The sequence below is a fragment of the Cupressus sempervirens genome, chromosome 3 (assembly GCF_028749045.1).
Source record: "Cupressus sempervirens isolate cs-2001-9-10 chromosome 3, ASM2874904v1, whole genome shotgun sequence".
Lineage (NCBI taxonomy): Eukaryota > Viridiplantae > Streptophyta > Pinopsida > Cupressales > Cupressaceae > Cupressus > Cupressus sempervirens.
In genome coordinates, this window is record NC_143120.1 from 118,801,720 (window position 1) to 118,812,793 (window position 11,074).

Consider the following 11,074-nt stretch of genomic DNA (forward strand, 5'->3'; position numbering starts at 1 on the left):
GGAATGCCAACCTTCTTGAAATTTGTTTCAGTAACCCAAGTATCCTTTGAACCTGCTTGCCCTTCCAATGGATAAGGTACTCCATATACACCTTGTGCCTTGTATACTTCTTCACTTTGGAGTCTAAGACCTTATCTACTTCCAACTTGCTCATACTAGGTGTTGTAGTAGGTTCAATGTCATCTTGAACATCTTGACCAGTCTAATGTAATATACCTTTGAATGCCACCAAGAGAACATTAAAAACATGGGATATGCCTAAATCTGATGGTAGATCTATCTTATAGGTATTTGCTCCATACGTTGCCAATATTTTGCAAGGCCATACTCTCTATATTTTTAGCTTGGTAGGCACACCTTTTTGAAGCCTTGATTTATTCAAATGGACCATTACATAGTCCCCAACTTGAACATTTGTTTTGTTTTCATCCACTTTGGCTTTTATTTTTTGAGTGTTATCTTATATGGTCTTCTTGACTTGCTCTTGAATCTCCTTCATGGTTTGAACAAAGTTTTCAGCTTGACGACTTCTTTGATCCATGTCTCCAAGATATCTTAGTTCACATACACACCTTGGATGCATTCCATAAAAAAAATCAAAAGGACTCTTGCCAGTAGTCCTATTCCTGCTATCATTATAAGCATATTCTTCCCATGAGATGATAACATTCCAAGTCTGACCATATTCTTTAGTTAGGCACCTATAAAGGTTGCCTAAGGTCCTATTAACCACTTTAGTTTGACCATCAATTTGGGGATGGTAAGCTTAACCAAAAGACATGTTTGTGCCAATCTTTCTCCACAAGGTTTTCCAAAAATGACTCATAAATTTGACATCTGTATCTGACACAATGCTTAGTGGAAGTCCATGAATCCTTACAACCTCCTTGGAAAATAGATGGGCAATATGACTTGCATAATTAGCTGTCCTACATGGGATGAAATGCCCCATTTTGTTGAATCTATCAACAACAACATAAATGCTATCATACCCTTGCTTGGTTTTTGGTAAACCTATAATAAAATCCATACATAGACAATTCCATGGACTACTTGAAATTGGTAAAGGTTGATAAAGACCTATATTTCTCATTCCTCTTTTGTATTTCATGCATACCATACACTGCTCCACATATTTAGTCACATCCTTTGCAAGATTTACCCAATAATAGAAACTTTGCACCAATTCTAAGGTTTTGCTGACACCAAAATGTCCACTTAGGCTATCATTATGCTTCTCCTATATTAGGTTCTCTCTCATTGGACCCCTTGGTACACGCAATTGGTTTCCCTTGAATAACAACCCATTTTGCAAAGTATATTTTGAAAATTTTCTATGAAAATGATTCTTAAGATCATTGCATACCTTGTAGGCTTCATCAAAACTCTCTATCCTAATGCTTTAGAGTTGAATTTCCTTAGTTGTCATGATCCTCCTACTTAGTGCATCTTCCACTTTGTTCAATTTCCCCTTCTTGTGCTCAATTGTGAAGGTGAAGGCTTGCAAGTACTGCGTCCTCTTTAAATGTATGTTGCACAACTTCTCTTGAGTGTTAATGTAGCTAAGAGCTTGATTATCTGTAAACACAACAAACTCTTTGGGCAAAAAATAGTGTCTCCACTTCCTAAGACATTGAACTAAGGCATAGAACTCTAAGTCATAGGATGAATACTTCTTCTTGGCCTCATTAAGTTTCTCACTATAAAAGGTTATGAGCCTACCTTCTTGACTCAAAACCCCACCTACTACTAAGCCACTTGCATCACATTCTACGGTGTACAATTTCTTAAAATGAGGCAATTGTAGCATAGGTTGAGTAGCTACTTGTTTCTTCAACATCAAATGAATTCTTAGCTTCAAAACACCACTTAAACTTAGACTTGACTCCACCCTTTATAGTATCAAGCAAAGTTGCACAAATACGACTAAAATTCCTAATGAATTTCCTGTTGAATTGAGACGATCCATGGAAATGTCTTACCTTGGTAGATGTGTTAGGTGTTGGCCAATCCAATATAGTAGTAACCTTATCCTTTTCCATCTTCAAGGTTCCTTGGGACACCACAAAGCCTAGGTACACAAGTTATTGTTTGAAGAAATCACACTTCTCAAGATTGATGGCAAACTTCTCTGCATGAAGTCTTTTCAAAACTGCATCAACATGATTGTATGGTCTTCCTTAGTCTTTCTATAGATGAGTATATCATCTAACTACACCACTACAAATCCTCTTGTGAAGTCCTTGAGCACTTCATTCATAAGCCTCATGAATGTGCTAGGAGAATTGGAAAGACCAAATGGCATTACAAGCCATTTATAAAGACCATCAATAGTCTTAAATGTTGTTTTCCATTCATCTCCCTCCTTAATCCTTATTTGGTGATAACCACTCTTCAAGTCCAACTTAGTGAAGTATTTAGCTCCTCCAAGGCAATCCATGAGATCCTCAATCCTAGGAATGGGAAACCTATACCTGATTGTGATCCTATTTATGGCTCTTGAGTCTATACATAATCTTAATTTCCCCCCTTTCTTAGATGCCAACATAATAGGGACTACACATGGGCTTATACTCTTTTGTGTCAAACTTTGATCCATCAACTCTTGGACTTGTCTTTCCACTTCTAAGTTTTGATCTAGAGTGAGCTTATAAGAAGCTTTATTTGGTAAGGATGCACCTAGAACAAAGCCAATTTGATGACTTATAGCCCTCCTAAGAGGTAAGGTAGATGGAGTGCCATCACTCACTATATCCTTGTACTTTTCAAGAAAATTTTTGACTTTAATTTTTAAGGGTTCCTTTCCTGCACTCTCTTTTGCTTCAGACTTCAACACTACTACATAACTCTGACATTCCTCATCTCTGAGATCTTTAAGAAGTTATTTCCCACTACAAAACAACACAATAGGTACTTTAGATTATGATTCCTCCCCTTCCAATAAAGATTGAGTTTTGAAGGTCTTTCCTCCCTTTTTAAAGGTTATAGCATTGGCTCTACCATCATACATAACCTCCCTATCAAATTTCCAAGGCCTACCTAGCAAAAGATGGCAAGCATCCATGGGAAATACATCACACAACAATCTGTCCTTGTATCTTACTGTAAAAAAATGCACCCAAACTTGCTCATTAACCAAGCTGCTCCACCCCCTTGTTAAGTCAAGTAACCTTGTATAGGTTTTCATGAGGTATCTTTTGCAATTTGAGTTTAGTAACAACCTCCTCTTATATTACATTATTAGTGGACCCTGAATCCACCACCACTTTGCACACTTTTCCTAGGATTTTACACTTTATCCTAAATAATGCCCTTCTATGTCTAGTTTCATTAGGAGCTAATTGTTTGATCAACACTCTCCTAAACATGAGATTCTCACCTTTTTCAAATTTAATGTGGTCCATGTTATATTCATTGTTGCAGTTCTCTTTCACATATGTCATTCTTTTGTCTTAGTTTGAGGAAGAAGGTTTTTCTGGGCATCTATAGGTTGAATGATCCAACTGACCATAGTTATAACATTTCATACTTGCAAAGTATGAGTTGGATCAACCTAGTCCTCTTCCTCTACATGTTCCTCCTTGGTTACCTCTTCCTTTGTTATAACCACCTCTTGAAGAGTTGTCACTAGTTTTCTCTGTGAGCTTGCTCTCACCTTGATTCTTCTGTTCACTACCTCTACCCTAGTAGCCACTTCTTTTTCATCTTTGATTTCTACCCTTGCCTCTATCCTTGAAGTTGGAATCCCCTTTCCTTTTGTTCTTTTCTTGCACCTTTAGAGCTAGTGGATGACACCTTTGGATAGTGGTAGGTGCCCACAAACTAAGCTCCTCTTGTATATTCCACTTCAAACCACCTAAGTATCTATCCACTTTGACTGGATCATCTTCTTTCTTTTTGGATCTCAGACATAGCCTCTGAAATTCCTTAGTATAAGAGGTTAGATCTAGGTCTTTTTGTTTCAGTCCTTGTCTTCTTTTGTGGAGTTGGATCTCAAAGTCTTCAGGTAGAAAGTTCTCCTTCAATTTAGTACCCATAGCATTCCTATTAGCTATAAGAGTCTTACCTATATTGATTCTCTCATCTTGTACATATTTCCACTAGGTTAGAGTTGAGCCTTTAAGCCTTGATTTAGCCACTTTAACCTTTTGTGCCTTTGATACCCTCTCACACTCAAAATGGTTCTTCATTCCATTTATCCAATCCATGACTACATCTATGTCCATCTTTCTACTAAAAAGTGGCACACCTTCCAAAGATTTTCCTCCTAGGGCTTTGATAGCCTTCAAGAAGGGCTCTTCATTCGGTTAGGTTCAGGGACTACATCCTCCTCTGCTATCTCCTTAACCTTTTCATTTTCCTCTTTTTCCTTCCTCTTGGCTACATTAGCAACTACATCCAATCTCACCTTTACCTCCTCTAGGAATTCTTCAAGAACTTTGTTCTTCTCACTTTGTTCATCAACTTCCTTGACTAGTTCTGTATTAGTCACCATGTTGGTTTCACCTAGTTATTCTCTAGTAGCTATAGCCATCCACCACTTTTTCCCAAATTTTTAACTTGCTTTGATACCACTCTGATGAGACAACTAACCTTGCTATTTCCCCAAGCTATCTCAGGGTCTCCTCAGGTCATGCACTTGACCTAAATAGGGTTTCTACTTCCCTATGATCCATAGGAATCTATTCAATAGTTCCTATTCATTTAGTTGGCACACACCAATAAGGTAGAACAACTTGCTTCCATTTCTCACTCACACAAATAACCCCAATTGCTTGTTTTTACCTCCAAATGGATGGATAACCATCTTGATATGTTTTTGGACTCCCTTCAAACTTCAACACCAAAAACCACACTGAAACCCTAATCAAGCTGCAATCCATAAGTGAAATTGTACTCAAATGCTTGGAAAAAAGCTACAAGGATTAGCCCTCCAAATGCACAAAAACCAAGATATCATGTGATGAGGCATATTAATGTCTCAAATTTGATATAGTTTTTACATAGTGTGAACTTACTCTTTGAGCTGTGTGGAAAACATTTCCAATATATTTGTTTTAAATGTCTTGTGAACATATGCTAAATGCAGCTAGAACTTATTAAACCTATGGATAGTGGATATAACATACTTTACTTAATATTATATATAAAGTGCAGTGTTTCATAAATGTTTTAAGCTATGTTTTTATATTTGAATGAGAGTAGAAATGTTGTTGTGCATATGGTTCAAATGTTTCTAATTTTTAGAAAATGGAGAAGTGGCGCAAAGAGTGGAGAGCACCATATTAAAAAGGAGTAATGAAGACCAGTCATAGCATGAGAAGTGTAGGTCATTTCTAGGTAATAAGCCACATTTGTGAGGGGAGTTATTCCAAAAGACCCGACTTGTTACATTATTTGCGGACCTTATTCTATTGCTTAATCAATGTTCTAAAGTCATGGTTGACATTATGCCTTTTCCTTTTGACAATGTTTTCTCCCAGTTTCTTTTAAGTTATGTTTGTAATAAGTTCCAATCCTGTATATATATGGGAGAAAAGGAAAAAGTTCAAGTGAGTTGAAAGGATTCTGAAGTTGTTTTTTTCTATTCTCTACAAATTATTCAATCATGTAACAAAAGAAGAATTCTAATAAAAGAGTGATTTTGGACTACCTGTTGTGCTCTTAGTTAGTTGAAGCCAACCAAGGGGGTCCACATGGGAGGTGGAATAGATTTAGGTAGAGTAGATTCATTTATTTCAATTTCTTGTTTAAGATAGATTTACTATATTAGTCCTGTAGCATAATTACTGTGAAAGTTCTTGCAACACTTGTGGAAAATGATCATAGTGGATGTTTGAATTGTTAATTAGTTTAGAATTCTCTTTACCATAGTTTTCATAGTTCTTTGTTTATAGTCTAAGTGTGTTTACTGTTCTGTGTTAGTAGTATAGATTTTTTTCATGCATTTAACTTTCCTGTAGCATAGGTGTTAAGACTCTTAAACGAACTTAGTACACATACTGTGCTAAACCATTTCAAGTCTTACGTCCTTGGGTTGACAATTCAAATGTATTTTCATAATGGAATAGATAGTCCTTAAAATTGATATAGTATCCTTGTGAGAGAAATAGTGGTGTGATTATCTTAACCTATTGTGGAAACCTCCATTTTTGGCACCATTTCCAGGGATGGTGTCAAACTAGGAACCTTCACGAGTCCTCTGTTTTTAGATTAATGTGTTAGTTAGAAACCACAAGATTGAGTGCTTGATTCACAAGTCACCAATTCAATTGCATGCATTGAAGAGGTAGACAATGAGATGAATATGGGAGATTTCTTCCACAAGAACCTATTAATTTGAATGAAGAAATTGAAGAAGAAGCTGAGTTGCCTTTTTTGGATGCAAGCCCTATTTTTCCTATAAAATCGTCCTCAAGAGCAGAACCTTTGGATACAAGTGGTCTTTGACCTTTTGCTGAAATTTTAGCTAGTTTTCTTAGTCTTGCTCCAAATCCACCAATTGTTAACAATCCAATGCCCAATGTTCCTTTTCAACAACAACCTCATAATCAAACACCTCCAGTAATGACACAACCTACTTTAACATTTCCTCTCCCAAGCCTTCTTTTCAATGCTAATCTTAAAAATATACCTCCAAACGCTCTACCAAAGTTTTATGCCCTTGCAACTAAAGATCTTGATACCTTCTTGTTTGGTTTGACATATTCTGCCATAGCTTTGACTACAACACTAATGCCCATAAGCTCAAATTTTTTTAGCAACACTGAAAGGGTTAGCTTTACAATGGTTCATGGGTTTAGGAGCCAATGCAATAGGTACTTGGGATAAAATACAAACTCTGTTTCTAGAGAAATATAAAGAGTATTGCAAAGCAAATGATTCAAGAGGAGATGAAATCTTTAGAATATCACAAAGGAAGGAAGAAACATTGGAAGACTATGTTTTACATTTCTTGTATACATTGTAGAAGAACCCTCAGCATGTGTTATCTGAGGATTTGCAAAAGCTAGTCTTTTTGAGAGGCGTGAATGATAGTTGTCTAGAACTATTAGACTTGATGACTGGAGGATATTTATATCAATCTTCTTGGAATGATCTCATGAAAATTTATCTTAATTACTCAAGATCAACAATGAAGAAAGGAAAAGGACACTAGACTGCAACTACTAAAGTAATCAGCGAGGGTATTTCAAAGCTCAAGATATCTAATATGCTCTTAGATTTCAAGCAGGACATTATAAATGATGTTGCTACACATCTTGACACAATGACTACAAAGAAGAAACATGCAGAAGCTGAGGTACAATTAGCTAAGTACTACCCACATTATAGGAAGCAAAAGAAAGATTGCCAATGCAAATTGGTTGCTAGCATGGAAAAACAACATCTTCCAACTGAGTACATCAAGATAGATGGAGATGATGAGCAAGTATTCTTTGTTTCTCAACACTGGCCATGGGCCCAATGTCAAGGTATGCTTCAGGACCATTTTCAAAATTCAAATCTATATGGTAATCAATGGAAAAACTATAATACCCAAGGCCCTCCACAATATAGTCAACCTAATTTGAATAATGCTTGGCAAAATAATCCACAGTAGCCTCAATGGCCTTAGAATTCCCAACCTTCCTAGCCAAACCAAAAAAATAATCAATGGAAAAATTAGTAGAACCAATGGCAACCACCCCAAGGGAATTGTTAGTCAACAAATCAATGGAGAGGACCTCAATAGTGGCCTAACCAAAATACCAGTAATCTACAATTACCACAATTACCACCTCTAGTCCAACAACCTACACTAATGCCACCACCTGCAAGTCTTGGACCTCAAAAGTAGACCCAGTTACCTACACAACCTCAACTAAATCCAAATAACCAATAGTCACAACAACCCATGTACTCTGTTGATGCTCAACAATATCCTGCTTACACTTTGAATGTCGCAAATATACATTTGAGATTTGGTACAACCCTACTAGCACCTAAACCACCTCTTATAACTAAAATACTAAATACTCCTACAACATCATAACACATAGTTTCTAAAGAGGTTGACCCAACTAATGTCACTAGCTTAGCTCAAGCCCAGTCAGTAGTTGACCCTCCTTTTCCAGAGAAGCTCATACAAAGTAAACCTACACAAACAAAAGAATAGTCTTTTGATATTATTGATAAGTTAAAGAACATGCATGTCCAAATACCCCTATTCCAAGCTATTAAAGATGTTCCTATCTATGGCAAAGCCATCAGAGAAGCTTGCCTAAAAAAGCCTAGAAGGAAGAAAAAGGACCCAACTATAGTCCATGTTGTAGGACAATTGGCTAACATTATGTTAGGAAAAATAATCATTCCTAAATATTTTGATCCAGGAAGTCTAGTTGTGAATGTGATTATAAATGGTTAGTCTGTTAAAAATGCTTTAATTAATCCTTGGTGCTACTATAAATATCATGACTAAGGATACTGTGAAGAAGTTGAAAATAGAGGGATTGAGGGCTACTCCAACAATTCTACAACTTACAGATAGTTCTACTACCACTCTTGATGGAATGATAGAAGACATAGTTGTAACCCTAGACTCTCTAGAGTACCCTGCAAATTTCATGATTCTCTCTCCCAAAGTCAATTTATCTAGTTACCCTATCATTTTAGGATGACCATTGTTAGCTACAACTGATGCAAATATAAGTTGTAGGTTAGGGAATATGAGCATATCTAATGGTCAAGCAACAAACAAATTTGATTTATATCCTTAGTACAACCACAACTAGATTTAAGCACATATGTCTGGCCAAATTCAGGGGATAGAGAAGAAGAGTTAAACTCTATAGCACAGCTTATGATGTTACATAGACAATCTTTTATAAAGCTACAGGAAGAGGATTCAATAATTTAGAGTTTTCTTACTAACACTTGTGTGGTGGAAAAAGATGTATCTTATAGTTCCGTGTTAGAATTAACCACATATGAGGAATGCAATGAGAATTGTATTCTACTCAAGGAGCCAGACATTATTCATCAACTCTTACCATGTGAATTAGATACAAGTCCAATCTCTAAAGTTTCTATAATTGAGTCTACAACTACTTTTGAGCTATCAAAAGGTCATAATCTCCACGTCAATCCCAAATTATCTTCCACATAGATGAAACAATTAATAGAGCTACTTCAAAAACATGAAAAGGCCTTTGCATGGGATTATGGGGATATGAAAGGGTTGAGTCCTACACTATGTACTCATAGAATGTACATCAATGAAGGGTCCCTGCCACCTTGTCAACCCCAGAGAAGGATTAATCCAACCCTTAGAGAAATAGTTAAAACTGAATTGCAAAAATTGCTTGATGTTGGTTTTATTTATCCTATATTTGATAGTAGATGGGTGTCACCCCTGGTCATAGCACCTAAAAAGGGAGAGAAATGGTGAATTTGTGTAGATTACAGAAAATTGAATAACACAACTAAAAAGGATCACTTTCCTTTACCATTCATTGATCAAGTTCTGGACACTCTAGTTGGAAAGAAGTATTTCTCTTTTCCTAGATGGGTATAGTGGCTATAATCAAATAAGTATTTCTCCTGAAGATCAAGACAAAACCACATTTACATGCCCATGGGGTACTTTTGCATATTTTGTTTTGCCATTTGGCCTATGTAATGCCCCTGCAACATTCCAATGAGTTGTAATCAACATCTTTGTTGATATATCACATGATTGTATGGAAATATATATGGATGATTTCACAACATTTGGAGTCACCTTTGAAGAAGCCATGATGAATCTTGAAAAGGTTCTCATTAGATGTAAAGAACATAATCTAACACTTAATAGTGAAAAGTGTTTCATGCTCATGCAGGAAGGAGTGGTACTTGGTCATTTCATATTAGCTACAGGAATACAAGTGGATCCAACTAAGATAGAGGCAATTCTAACATTTCTCATACCTACAAAACCAAAAGATGTAAGATCTTTTATAGGTCATGTTGGATATTATAAGTGTTTCATAAAAGACTTCAACAAAATAGCTAGTCCTTTGTACAAATTGTTGACTAAGGAAGCTGAATTTATTTGCACACCCAAATCTAATGAAACCTTCTTGCAGCCTAAGAAACTCCTCACCATGGCACTAGTTTTACGGGGACTGGATTGGTCAATTCCATTTCATATTCATACTAATGCATCAGACTATGTCCTAGGAGTCATATTAGGACAAAAGCCTGCTAATCTTGAGAATGCTATCTACTATATTAGTAAAAGCCTGCATGGACTCAAGTTGAATTACACAGTAACTAAAAAAGAACTTTTAGCTATATTCTATGCATTGAACAAATTCAGACATTATGTGACTGGATATCCTATTTTTGTTCATACTGATCACTCAGATATAAGGTATTTAATGAACAAACCAGCTATCACTGGTAGATTGGCAAGATGGCTCTTGTTGTTACAAGAATTTGATATTACTATTATTAATAAGCTAGGAAAATCCAACATAGTTGTAGATTATTTGTCTAGATTGACCATTGCTGATGAAGATCCAACTCTAATTGAAGACACCTTTCCAAATGAGCACTTGTTCCATATAGCAGCTCATACACCATGGTATGCAGACATTGCAAATTATCTTGCTGCAAACAAAATGCCCCCACACTTCTCTCATAAACAAAAGAGAAAGCTAGCAGAGAAGAGTTTTCAATATTCCTAGATAGATAACATTCTCTCCTATGTAGGACCAAATCAAGTCATGAGGAGATGGGTTAGGGAAGATGAGATATATGACATACTGCATGGTTTTCATGATGAACCATGTGGAGGCCATTTTGTAGGGAAAAGAACAACACTAAAGATACTTGCAATAGGATATTATTGGCCAACATTACATAAGTATGCAATGACATATACAACTAATTGTGGCACATGCCAGAGGATGGGCTGACCAACCAAAACTGATGAGATGCCACTCACCCCACAGATTGTAGTCACACCTTTTGATAAGTGGGGCATGGACTTCATAGGTCCAATTGATCCACCATCAAATGGCTAATCCTACATCTTAGTATGTATGAATTA